At 60.8% G+C, this 12563-nt stretch overlaps 1 protein-coding gene across 1 annotated transcript in view; it reads left to right on the top strand.

Moving 5' to 3' along the window:
* LOC140430973 (inactive serine protease PAMR1-like) overlaps positions 1 to 12563 on the top strand; it is a 355125-nt gene that overhangs the window by 66581 nt on the left and 275981 nt on the right. The window lies entirely within an intron of this gene.

Below are 12563 nucleotides of genomic sequence, written 5' to 3'. Positions count from 1 at the left end.
AGAGTGGATAGTCGGAGACTTTTCCCCAGGGTAGAGGGGTCAAGTACTAGGTGGCTTAGGTTTAAGGTGCATGGTGCAAGGTTTAGAGTAGATGTACGAGGCAAGTTTTTTTACACAGAGGGTCGTGGGTGCCTGGAACTCGCTGCCAGAGGAGGTGGTGGAAGCAGGGACGATAGTGACATTTAAGGGGCATCTTGACAAATACATGAATAGGATGGGAATACAGGGATACGGACCCAGGAAATGTAGAAGATTTTAGTTTAGACGGGCAGCATGGTCAGCGCAGGCTTGGAGGGCCGAAGGGCCTGTTCCTGTGCTGTACATTTCTTTGTTCTTTGTTCAAAGTGATTTTTTCCTTTGCATCTAGAATAAAACTTGCCAAACGCTGGACACTGCCTTAATTTGGCCCTTTGACCACATCTTTCACACAGAAAGACAGGGTGGGATTCTCCGTACCCGGCGGGGTGGGGGTCCCGGCGGGACGGAGTGGCGTGAACCACTCCGGCATCAGGCTTCCCCAAATATGCGGAATTCTCCACACCTTCAGGGGCAAGGCTGGCCCCAGAGCGGTTGGCGCCCCGCCAGCTGGCGGGATAGGGGCTTGGCGCCACGCCAACCGGTGCCGAAGGGCCTCCGCTTGCCGGCGCGAATCGGCGCATCCGCGGGAGTGCAAGCGCATGCTGGCGTCATCCCCACGCATGCGTGGAAGGGTTCGTCTCCGCATCGGCCATCGCGGAGAACCACAGCGGCCGATGCGGAGGAATATTGTCCCATGGCACAGGCCCACCCGTGGATCGGTGGGCCCCGACCGCGGACCAGGCCACCGTGGGGGCACATCCCGGGGCCAGATCCCCCCAGGAACCCCGGAGCCCGCTCGCGCCGCCAGGTCCCGCCGGTAAGGGACCTACTCTAATTTACACCGGCGGGACCGGCTACAGGCGGGCGGGACTTTGGCTCATCACGGGCCAGAGAATTCGGGCAGCCCCGGGGCCCATTGAGTCGCGCCGAACCCCGCCATTCTCCGAGGCGGGCGGCGCGACTCACGCCAAGATGGTTTTTGGGGGGCGGGAGAATTGGGAGGACGGCGGGGCGAGATTCACGCCGACCCCCGGCGATTCTCCCACCCAGCGGGGGGTCGGAGAATCCCCCCTCTGATCTTTAACCTGTTTGTTGGTGTGCAAGGAGCTGCAGGAACCTCCAGCCATTTTTTGCAAGTTTCCTGGGCGAAATTCTCCCCCAACGACGCGATGTCTGCCAACTGGCGCCCAACACGGCGCCAATCAGACGGGCATCGCGCCGCCCCAAAGGTGCGGAATGCTCCGCATCTTTGGGGGCCGAGCCCCGACATTGAGGGGCTAGGCCGACGCCGGAGGGATTTCCGCCCCGCCAGCTGGCGGAAACGGCGTTTGTTGCCCCGCCAGCTGGCGCGGAAATGACATTCGGGGCGGCGCATGCGCGGGAGTGTCAGCGGCCGCCGACAGTTTCCCGCGCATGCGCAGTGGGGAGAGTCTCTTCCGCCTCCACCATGGCGGAGACCGTGGCGGAGGCAGAAGGGAAAGAGTGCCCCCACGGCACAGACCCGCCCGCGGATTGGTGGGCCCCGATCGCGGGCCAGGCCACCGTGGGGGCACCTCCCGGGGCCAGATCGGCCCGCGCCCCCCCCCAGAACCCCGGAGCCCGCCCGCGCCGCCTTGTCCCGCCGGTAAATACCTACTTTAATTTACGCCGGCGGGACTTCGGCCCATCCGGGCCGGAGAATTGAGCGGGGGGCCCGCCAACCGGCGCGGCCCGATTCCTGCCCCGGCAACCAGCGGGGGCGGGATTCACGGCGACCAACGGCCATTCTCCAACCCGCTGGGGGGTTGGAGAATGACGCCCCCTGTCTTTTTGGAAAAAGGGCGGCAACTGGAGTGTGAACACGCCACCATTACTGAGAAATATTTTAGAATGCCGTGCTGCTGGCTGGTGATCCTGACAAATCTTAACTGTTTGTTCCAAATACAGCTCTGATTCTCTCAGCAATTGTACCCTCAGCTTATTTTCAGTCACACCAAACAGAATTTGGTCTCGAATCATGGAAGATTTCAACGCAGAAAAATTACAAGCTTTAGATTTTAACTTTCAAGTCAGTGATGAAATGATCTATAGACTCTCCTGTCTTCCGTAAAGGTGATCTAAACACATGGCATTCATAATTTTCATTCTTTCTGGGGTTGCAGTGTGCATCAAATCTTCGAATTACATGATTACATTTTTTTCTATCTTCATTGTTTGCAAATTTAAACATATTGAACACAGCAATTGCTTCAGGCTCTGTCGCTGTTAGCAGCATCGCTACCTTATGTGAATCTGATTGATCTCCTAAATTTACTGCAGTAAGAAACAGATTAAATTGTTGTTTAAACCCACCAGTTGCTGTCCATATTGCCATGAAATCTGAGACTCATTGGTGGCTTCAAGGACTCCATTCTTGCAGTCTGCAAAATCTTCAAATCTCTGTGGACCTCATGACAGGCTTCTTTTTTTAAATATCATCCAGCCTTGGTACCATGATATCACTATCCAGCTCAAGGGGTTGAATGGCTTCCTCTTGTTCCTGTGTTCCTATCTAAATATTGATGAATGGAGCTTGATTCAAGTGTTCAAGCATTTGTGCATCAAGCTCTTTCTTCAGTCAGTTCAAACTTATCCAGATCTCAAAGAACTATTAATCATCAAAATTAATGGTTCACTGATTGTCTACGGCTTTCAAGGTTAAACGTTATCAGGTCCAGTAACCTGATCAATCTTCAAGCCAAGCTATGGCCATTTATGCATTTACATTCCAGGAGTCAATATCTACCATTCTATCATCTTCCATTGTGAAAATGAACACAAAGCATACACATTTATATTCTAACCATATCCTACTCCTCAATCCTAACCACCATGCTAAACCTTTCAAAACAACCTCTGGGTCTTTTCTGGCTACTAACAGAACTTATTGGGTGCGATTCTCCACTCCCGCGACTAAGTGCCCACGCCGTCGTGAACGGCGTCGAGGTTCACGACGGCACGAAACGGCCCCGGTCTCGACCGATTCAGGCCCCAACAATGGGCTAGTTTCAGGGCCGCGAGAAACTCGGGGGGGGGGGGGGCGTGTCGCTAAAGCAGCGTCGCCAGCGCGCGCCGGGCATTGGCGCCGCATAAAAGCGGAGCCGCGTCATCTGACGCCTAACTGGCATCACCCGCGCATGCGTGGTTGCCGTCTTCCCCAAGGCCGCCCCGCAAGAAGATGTGGGATGGAAAGGAGGTCCACCTTCAGAGAGGCCGGCCCGCTGATCTGTGGGCACCGATCGTGGGCCAGCTCCCTTTGAGTCCTACCCCGGTGAAAGAACCCCCCTCGCCCCCCCCCCCCACAGGCCGACCCCCCCAGCGTTTCCGCCGGCAGCGACCAGGTGTGGATGGCGCCGGCAGGAAGCCGTCGTTTTGGGCAGGCCGCTCGGCCCATCCGCGCCTGAGAATAGCGGGGGTGGCGGAGAATCGCCATTTTGGGTGACTCGGGTGATTCACCGGACTGTGCCGTGCAGAACTAGATAGTGCCGATCTTGCCGCTAGGGTGGAGAATCGCACCCAATAAGTTCTGTTAGTAGCCAGAAAAGACCCAGAGGTTGTTTTGAAAGGTTTAGCATGGTGGTTAGGATTGAGGGCGTCGGACCGGCGCCGCGTGAAAAAATGGTGCCCCAGGCGATTCTCCCAAACGGCGCGGCATTGAAGAATCGCGCCCATAATGCTTTACCATGAGAATGCCACCTGACCCGTTGTTCTTTCCAATGCATTTTTGACATTCAATTGTGGCTTGAGTTAACGTCAGCTATATCTGATACCGATACGTGCAAGGATTATACTTGGTGAAATATCTAGTTTTGAGGCTACTTTCTCACTACTTATGTAAATAACTTCATTTTTCCTCTCCACCCCAATGTCCATTTTTTAACTTTTCTTCATACCTGAAAATTGAACCTATTCTTACAGCAGGTTATCTGCAGCAATAGTTTTCTCAACCAATGAAAAATGATGATACAATGACTATTGATATGAATTGAGGGAATGTTACCACCAGAAATACCATGGGCGGGATTCTCCATTTCAGAGACTGAGTGCTGACGCCGCAACAGAATCGGTGGACTTTTACGACAGCAAAATTGGCACCGCTCCCCGAGCAATTCATCACCCGTGCCACGTGGAACACGATTGATTCCAGTGAGAAACGGTGTCAGAGACGGCAGATCTAGACTAACACTCAATAAGCTGACAAGCTGCAGCCGCACATTTACACTCCACTCCCCACACACTCATCCCAGCCAACTAGATGGCAGGAGAGATTCACTGATTCACCCTGATTCACTGACACTGAGCTTGAGACCATGCTAGATGCCATTGTTGAGAGGAGGGCTACCCTGTCCACCGGGGTGGGAAGGAGTTTGCCACCTGCAGCCATACACAGGGCTTGGTGCAGGTGGCAGACGCTGTGAGCACCATGGGCCTCATTACCAGTCTACCAGATCTGGACAGCAGTGCTGTAAAAAAACTTCACGACCTCCGGATGGCCAGAGTGAGTAGGTAGCACTGTTACGCTGGCACCAACACCCATCCCACACCCCCGTAAGCCCCATCCCCAATCACAATCCCGACCTCAAGCGGATTGCAGTGAGAAAGAGGATAGAGACAGCGATGGGAGCCTTGGAACCGCAGCCTGAGACAGCCCGGAGCATGTAATTGGGCGGCGAATTGGGTTTGATGCCGAAATCATGGGCACCAGTTTCATGCCAAATCGCAGTTCTCTGGTGCCTTGACAGCGGCATCAATGAGTTCCACTCGCACGTACAGAAAACACTGTTGGCATATAATTAGGGGGCCTGACCCAGTATTCTCCAGGGCCTATACGATTCTCCGCCTCCCCCGGGGCGAATTACCGACAGCGAGGCTCACTTGTCCCGAGAAATGTTGGCGACCCAGGTGATTCTCCCAACCGACCCGGGAGTGGAGAATCTCGTCCCCTGGGTGTTTACAGTGGGAATTGGGTGTGATTAAATGAGAATTGGGTGAGATTATGGTGAGAATTGGGTGGATTTCCTGAGAATTGGGTATAGCTGCAGTCAGGGGCGAAATTCTCCGGAAACAGCGGATGTCCGCCGACTGGCGCCCAAAACGGCGCAAATCAGTCGGACATCGCGCCGCCCCAAAGGTGCGGAATGCTCCGCATCTTGGGGGGCTGAGCCCCAACCTTGAGGGGCTAGGCTGGCGCCGGACGAATTTCCGCCCCGCCAGCTGGCGGAAAAGGCCTTTGGTGCCCCGCCAACTGGCGCGGAAATGACATCTCCGGGCGGCGCATGCGCGGGAGCGTCAGCGGCCGCTGACGGCATTCCCGCGCATGCGCAGTGGAGGGAGTCTCTTCCGCCTCCGCCATGGTGGAGACCGTGGCGGAGGCGGAAGGGAAAGAGTGCCCCCGCGGCACAGGCCCGCCCGCGGATCGGTGGGCCCCGATCGCGGGCCAGGCCACCGTGGGGGCCCCCCCCTGGGCCAGATCGCCCGCGCCCCCCCCCCCAGGACCCCAGAGCCCGCCCATGCTGCCTTGTCTCACCGGTAAGGTAGGTGGTTAAATCTACGCCGGCGGGACAGGCATTTTAGCAGCAGGACTTCGGCCCATTCGGGCCGGAGAGTCGCGGGGTGGGGGGCCCGCCAACCAGCGCAGCGCGATTCCCGCCCCCGCCGAATATCCGGTGCCGGAGAATTCGGCAAACGGCGGGATTCACGCCAGCCCCCGGCAATTCTCCGACCCGCCGGGTGGGCGGAGAATCTCGCCCCAGAATTGGGGGTTGGTACAGTGAGAAATGTGTGAGTTTGAGGAGAATTGGATGAATTTACAGTCCGAATCGGGTGAGGTTACAGGGACAATCGGGTCGGTTTACAGGGCGAATTGGGTGGGGTTACAACGAGAATTGGATGAGGTTACAGGACGAATCAGGGGGGGGATTCTCCCAGCCCTGGGCCGGGCCGGAGAATCCCCGCGACTGGGCCACGCCGCCCCGACGCTGGTCCATTGGCGCCGGCGTGGTTGGCGTGGCAGCGGTCGATTCTCCGGCCCAGGTGGGCCGAACAGCGGTAAGAAAAAAAAACAAGTTCTGCCAGCCCCGTTCTAACCTGCGCTGAGCCGGCAGGACCTCAGTGTTGAAGGATCGGGTGGCGGCCTGTGGGTGGGGAGGTGGGCTCCGACCCCGGGGGTGATTGGCCTCCGATGTGGCCTGGCCCGCGATTGGGGCCCACTGATCGGCAGGCCGGCCTCTCTGGCTGGGATCCTCCTTTCCTACGCGCCGGCCCCTGTAGCCCTGCGCCATGTTGCATCGGTGCCAGCGCGTTAAAGGAGGCCACTACGCATGTGCGCGTTGGTGCCGGTGCCACTACGCATGCGCGGATCCCGCGGCGCACAGTTTGTGCCGGGATCGGCAGCTGGCGCGGCGCGAACCGCTCCAGCACCGTGCTGGCCTCTTGTAGGGGCCAGAATTACTCCTGGCAGTGGTCCGTTCACGCCATCGTACAACGCAACGGTGTTTGTGACGGCGTGGACACACTGCCGGGAGGGTGGGAGAATCCCGCCCTGGGTGTGATTACAGGGGAAATTGGGGGCATGATTCTCCCTCCAGTGATGCCTGGGGCGAAATTCTCCGTTATCGGCGGAAACTCCGCCGATCGGCGCAAAAAACGGCGCAAATCCCACTTGCGTCACGTCATAAAAATGGGCCGATAGTCTGCGGCCCGAAATGGGCTAGCAGCGACGTAATGGGATCCGCGCTTGCGCAGTGGTTCACGCCGTGCAGCGTCATACGCGCTGCACGGCGTGACGGCTCATAAGGCCGCGCAGCTCCCCCCCACCCGACCGGAACAGCCGACCGCAACACCCGACTTGATGGCTGGCCGTCGCTCAGCCCCGAGGTTCGAGTCACGCGATGTGGAGGCGCTCCTGGACGCGGTGGAGCAGAGGAGGGACGCCCTGTATCCCGGGCACGGCCGCAGAGTTGCCCCACGCCACAGCCGGCGTCTGTGGAGGGAGGTGGCAGAGGCCGTCACCGCTGTGGCCCTAACACCACGGACAGGCACCCAGTGCCACAAGAAGGTGAACGACCTCGTCAGAGCAGGCAGGGTGAGCCTCCCCCATATCCCCCATATCCCCTCTCCCCCAAATCCCCCCCTCCCCCATATCCCCCCTCCCCCATTTCCCCCCCTCCCCCATATCCCCCATATCCCCCCTCCCCCATATCCCCCCCTCCCCCATATCCCCCATATCCCCCATATCCCCCCTCCCCCATATCCCCCCTCCCCCATATCCCCCATATCCCCCCTCCCCCATATCCCCCCTCCACCATATTCCCCATATCCCCCCTCCCCCATATCCCCCATATCCCCCCTCCCCATATCCCCCCTCCCCCATATCCCCCATATCCCCCCTCCCCCATATCCCCCATATCCCCCCTCCCCCATATCCCCCATATTCCCCCCTCCCCCATATCCCCCCTCCCCATATCCCCATATCCCCCCTCCCCCATATCCCCCATATTCCCCCCTCCCCATATCCCGCCTCCCCCATATCCCCCCTCCCCCATATCCCCCATATCCCCCCTCCCCCATATTCTCCATATCCCCCCCTCCCCCATATCCCCCCTCCCACATATCCCCCCTCCCCCATATCCCCCATATCCCCCCCTCCCCCATATCCCCCCTCCCCCATATCCCCCCTCCACCATATCCCCCATATTCCCCCCTCCCCCATATCCCCCCTCCCCCAGATCCCCCATATCCCCCCCTCCCCCATATCCCCCCTCCCCCATATCCCCCATATCCCCAAGTGAATCCAGCCCTAACCTTAACCTCTGCAATGCACGCGCAACCGATGGCGTGCATTCATATACCTGCCTAACACTGTTGCCTTTTACCCCTGCCACCACCCCCCCCCCCCCACAGGAGAAGCGCGCACACAACACCAGGGAGCATGTGAGGACTGGAGGAGGGCCCGCTGATGAGAGGCCACTGACCGTACACGAGGAAAGGGCCCTGGAATTGGCTGGCGGACCTGAGGACCGGGAGGTTGCTGATGCAGAAGTCGGGGCCCCACGAGCAAGTGAGCCACCAACAGCCCGTCCCCATATCCCCCCTCCCCTATATCCCCCTCTCCCGTATCACCTGATCACTGCCTGATGTCTAACCATGCATGCTTCATTGTGTATCGCAGGACCAAACGTCCAGGCACCCATCCCCGCAGATGCAGACCGCCCGCAGGATGCCCCTCGGAGACCACGGGAGACGGAGAGACCCGCACCCTCCAGCATGCGACGCCCGCAGGATGCCCCTCGGAGACCACGGGAGACGGAGAGACCCGGACCCTCCAGCATGCGACGCCCGCAGGATGCCTCTCGCACACCACGGGAGACGGAGAGACCCGGACCCTCCAGCATGCGACGCCCGCAGGATGCCTCTCGCACACCACGGGAGACGGAGAGACCCGGACCCTCCAGCATGCGACGCCCGCAGGATGCCTCTCGCACACCACGGGAGACGGAGAGACCCGGACCCTCCAGCATGCGACGCCCGCAGGATGCCTCTCGCACACCACGGGAGACGGAGAGACCCGGACCCTCCAGCATGCGACGCCCGCAGGATGCCTCTCGCACACCACGGGAGACGGAGAGACCTGGAGCAACAGGGAGACGACACCCCCGTCACGTGCGGGAGCGACCACCCAGCGATGAGGGGGGCAGCCACAGGCCCCCGTCACATCCGAGCAAGGACACGACTACCCAGGACACCACTATCCAGGACACCCCTACCCGGGACACCACTACCCAGGACACCCCTACCCGGGACACCACTACCCGGGACAGCACTACCCGGGACAGCACTACCCGGGACAGCACTACCCGGGACAGCACTACCCGGGACAGCACTACCCAGGACACCCCTACCCGGGAAGACGAAATACCGGACAGTGACTCAGAGTGGATGGGTGGAGACGAACCCCCACCCCAAAGTGCCATGGACTCAGAGTGGGACGAAGAGCACGACACAACGCCACTGCTGTCACCAACACCCTCCACCATCGCAGAAACACTCACCACGGTTGGGCACTTTAGTGATGAGGCGTCTGGTACACTCACTGGTGCGCACAACACAGCCGTCCCGGTACAGCAGGTGGAGGTAGGAGCAGCAGAGGGACCGGGCGGTCGGAGGGCAGCCCAGGCCAAGCGAACATCTGCCGCCCAGATGGATCCCGGGTTCCTGCAGTTACCACACCCACACATAGATCCGATGCAACCACCGACACGGAGACGAGCGAATAGGGTGACGGGTGGCTTGCGGCGGCTGCGGTCGCAGGTGGAGGAGTCCACCCGCGTCCAGGAGCTGGGAGTGGTCCCGGTCATGCGTGCCACCCAGGCTGACACCGCACGGGTGGCGTCCGCGGTGGAGGCAATGGGTGCGACGGTGTCAGACATGGGGAACGGTTTGCGAGGCCTGGGTCCTTCCGTGCAGGCGGCGTCTGTGGCCCAGGAAATGGCTGCCCTCTCACAGGAGGCCATGAGCCAGTGCCAGCGCCAGATGGCAGAGGCGCTCAACGCCATAGCCCAGTCTCAGCAGGCCATGGCCCAGTCTCAGCAGGCCATGGCCCAGTCTCAGCAGGCCATAGCCCAGTCTCTGCAGGCCATGGCCCAGTCTCTGCAGGCCATGGCCCAGTCTCAGCAGGCCATCGCTGAGGGCATCGGCGCCAGTGGCCATGTGCGAGCTGGCGTCGCACTGTCGCAGACAGGGTTCGACAACCCCCTGGGCTCCATGGCTGCAAACCTGCAGACCCCTGTCGATACCAGCACGGGCCTCCAGGACTGGCAGCGCCAGATGTCGGGGGCGCGTCGGATGGCCAGTCCGTTCGCATCCCCCACCCATGTAGAGGCCTGGGGGCCATCGGGCACCCCGAGGGAGGAGGAGGTGGTGTGGTCCGTCCCGGCTCCCTCTGTAGGGGAGGTCCCGGTACACCGCGACACCTCGGACTCCCCCCCTTCCGTCCCAGGTGCATCGGGTGGGCAACGGGCAGGACAGGCTGGCAGCTCGCCATCCCAGTCGCCCGGGCCGCAGCCTGGCCCATCTAGGCCAGGACGCCCCAGGCAACGGCCGCCAAAGGGATCCAGTGTCAGAGGGCAGGAATCACAGGAGTCCACCTCCAGTTCTGCTGTACCGTCTGGGGAACCACGTAGACGTAGTCAAAGGGCCCGTAAGGCCAAACAATTAGACACTGAGTAAGTTGGCACGGGTGCAGGGCACAGATGAGTTTTAGGCGCTAGGGCACGTGCATGAACTCCTTTGGTTATTAAAGTCAATGTTACACCTACCGAAGCTGCCTTTGTGCTCTGTCCAAAGTGTGCGGGGGTGTCATGTACGTTGAGCGCAAGTGTGTGTGTGAGGGGTGGTCTTACCTCAGCCCCAGGTGAGTCTGCCCCCTTCCCCCTGGGCCGCCATCAACATCCCCCGGGCAGAGGACGGGACCGTGCGCTGCAGTGTCACAGCCGCATGCAGGGATGGTCCGGGTGGATGGTGGTACTGTGGCCATGGGTCAGACATAGTCCAACGATGTAGAGCCAGGAGCTCATCGGAGGCGGGTTGTCATCATTCTCCATGGCCTGCGATAGACACGCGTCCACCCGCAACTGGGTGAGCCCGGCCCGTTGTGCCGCCGGTGGATCGGCAATTGGTGGTGGGGGGGTGGTGTGCATGCGGGTGGGGTGTGTGGGGTTGGGGAGGGGGGTGAGGGTGCTGGGTGGGTGGATGGGTGGGGGGTGTGTGTGGTCGGCTGTTGTCATGGTGTGCGGTCTGTGGCCATACTACCCGATTCCCACGCCCATCTAGTCAGTGAAGCGGGCGTCTATCAGTCTGTCCCGTGCCCGCTGGGCCAGCCGGTAACGGTGGACAGCCACCCGTCTGTGTCTACCCCGTCTGCCCTGACCATTGCCCCCATCCCCCTCATCTGGGGAGGACTGGGCCTCTTCCTGCTGCTCCTCCACTCCGCCCTCCTCTGCCTGCGGCACATCGCCCCTCTGCTGGGCTATGTTGTGCAGGACGCAGCACACCACAATGATGCGGCCGACCCTATCTGACCGATACTGGAGGGCGCCCCCAGAGAGGTCCAGGCACCTGAAACGCATCTTCAGCACGCCAAAGCACCTTTCGATCACTCCCCTTGTCGCTACATGGGCATCATTGTAGCGGTTCTCCGCCTCATTGCGTGGCCTCCGTATAGGCGTCATCAGCCACGATCGCAATGGGTAGCCCCTGTCGCCCAGCAACCAGCCCCTCAGCCGGGGATGGCGTCCCTCGTACATGCCGGGGATGGATGACCGCGACAACACGAATGAGTCGTGTACACTGCCTGGGTGACGGGCGCAGACGTGCAGGATCATCATGCGGTGGTCGCAGACCACCTGTACGTTCATCGAATAGGCCCCCTTCCTAATAGTGAACACGGCCCTGTTATCTGCAGGTGGCCGCACGGCGACGTGCATCCCATCGATCGCGCCCTGGACCATGGGGAACCCGGCAATGGCAGAGAAGCCCACGGCCCGGGCATCTTGGCTGGCCCGGTCCACGGGGAAGCGGATGTAGCGGTGCGCCATGGCATAAAGGGCATCTGTCACTGCCCGGATGCACCGATGCACCGATGTCTGCGATATGCCGGACAGGTCCCCACTCGGTGCCTGGAATGACCCCGTTGCATAAAAGTTCAGGGCCACCGTAACCTTGACGGACACGGGGAGAGGGTGTCCCCCGCCAGTGCCACGCGGTGACAGGTGTGCCAGCAGGTGGCAGATGTGTGCCACGGTTTCCCGGCTCATCCGGAGTCTCCTCCTGCATTCCCGGTCCGTGAGGTCCTGGTATGACTGCCGGGGCCGGTACACACGGGGCGCCCTCGGGTGCCTCCGTTGCCGTGGGGCCGCGACGTCCTCCTCCCCCTCCTCGTCCTGTCGGTCAGGTGTCCCTCCAGCCTGGGCGGCTGCCGCCTGCCCCTCTGCGGCAGCCTGCGCCGCCTCTCTGGCACGCTCCTCCTCCTCCTCCTCCTCCTCCTCCTCATCCAGGGCAACATAGACATGAGCGGCTGCCACCACGGCGGCCAACATTGCTGGATGGTCTGAAAACATGACGGCCTGGTGGGGGGGAGGGGAACGACGACATGTCATCATTGCCCATATCCCCTCCTCCCCCCAGCCAGGTGGCATGGACCGCATGGGTCCAACTGTTGGAGGCTGGCACCTGGCCAGGTGGACCAACTCATTTGCCCTCCCATCACCCACCCCGGCACGGCCCCCTCCCCAACCTCCACCCCAGCACGGACCCCCCCCCCCAACCTCCACCCCGACACGGACCCCCTCCCCAACCTCCACCCCGGCACGGACCCCCTCCCCAACCTCCACCCCGGCACGGACCCCCTCCCCAACCCCCAACCTCCACCCCAGCACGGACCCCCCCCCCAACCTCCACCCCGGCACGGC

Source organism: Scyliorhinus torazame, chromosome 10 (assembly GCF_047496885.1).
Source record: "Scyliorhinus torazame isolate Kashiwa2021f chromosome 10, sScyTor2.1, whole genome shotgun sequence".
Lineage (NCBI taxonomy): Eukaryota > Metazoa > Chordata > Chondrichthyes > Carcharhiniformes > Scyliorhinidae > Scyliorhinus > Scyliorhinus torazame.
The sequence above is the reverse complement of the archived record's forward strand: the minus strand, read 5'-3'. Positions and strand labels throughout refer to the sequence as shown.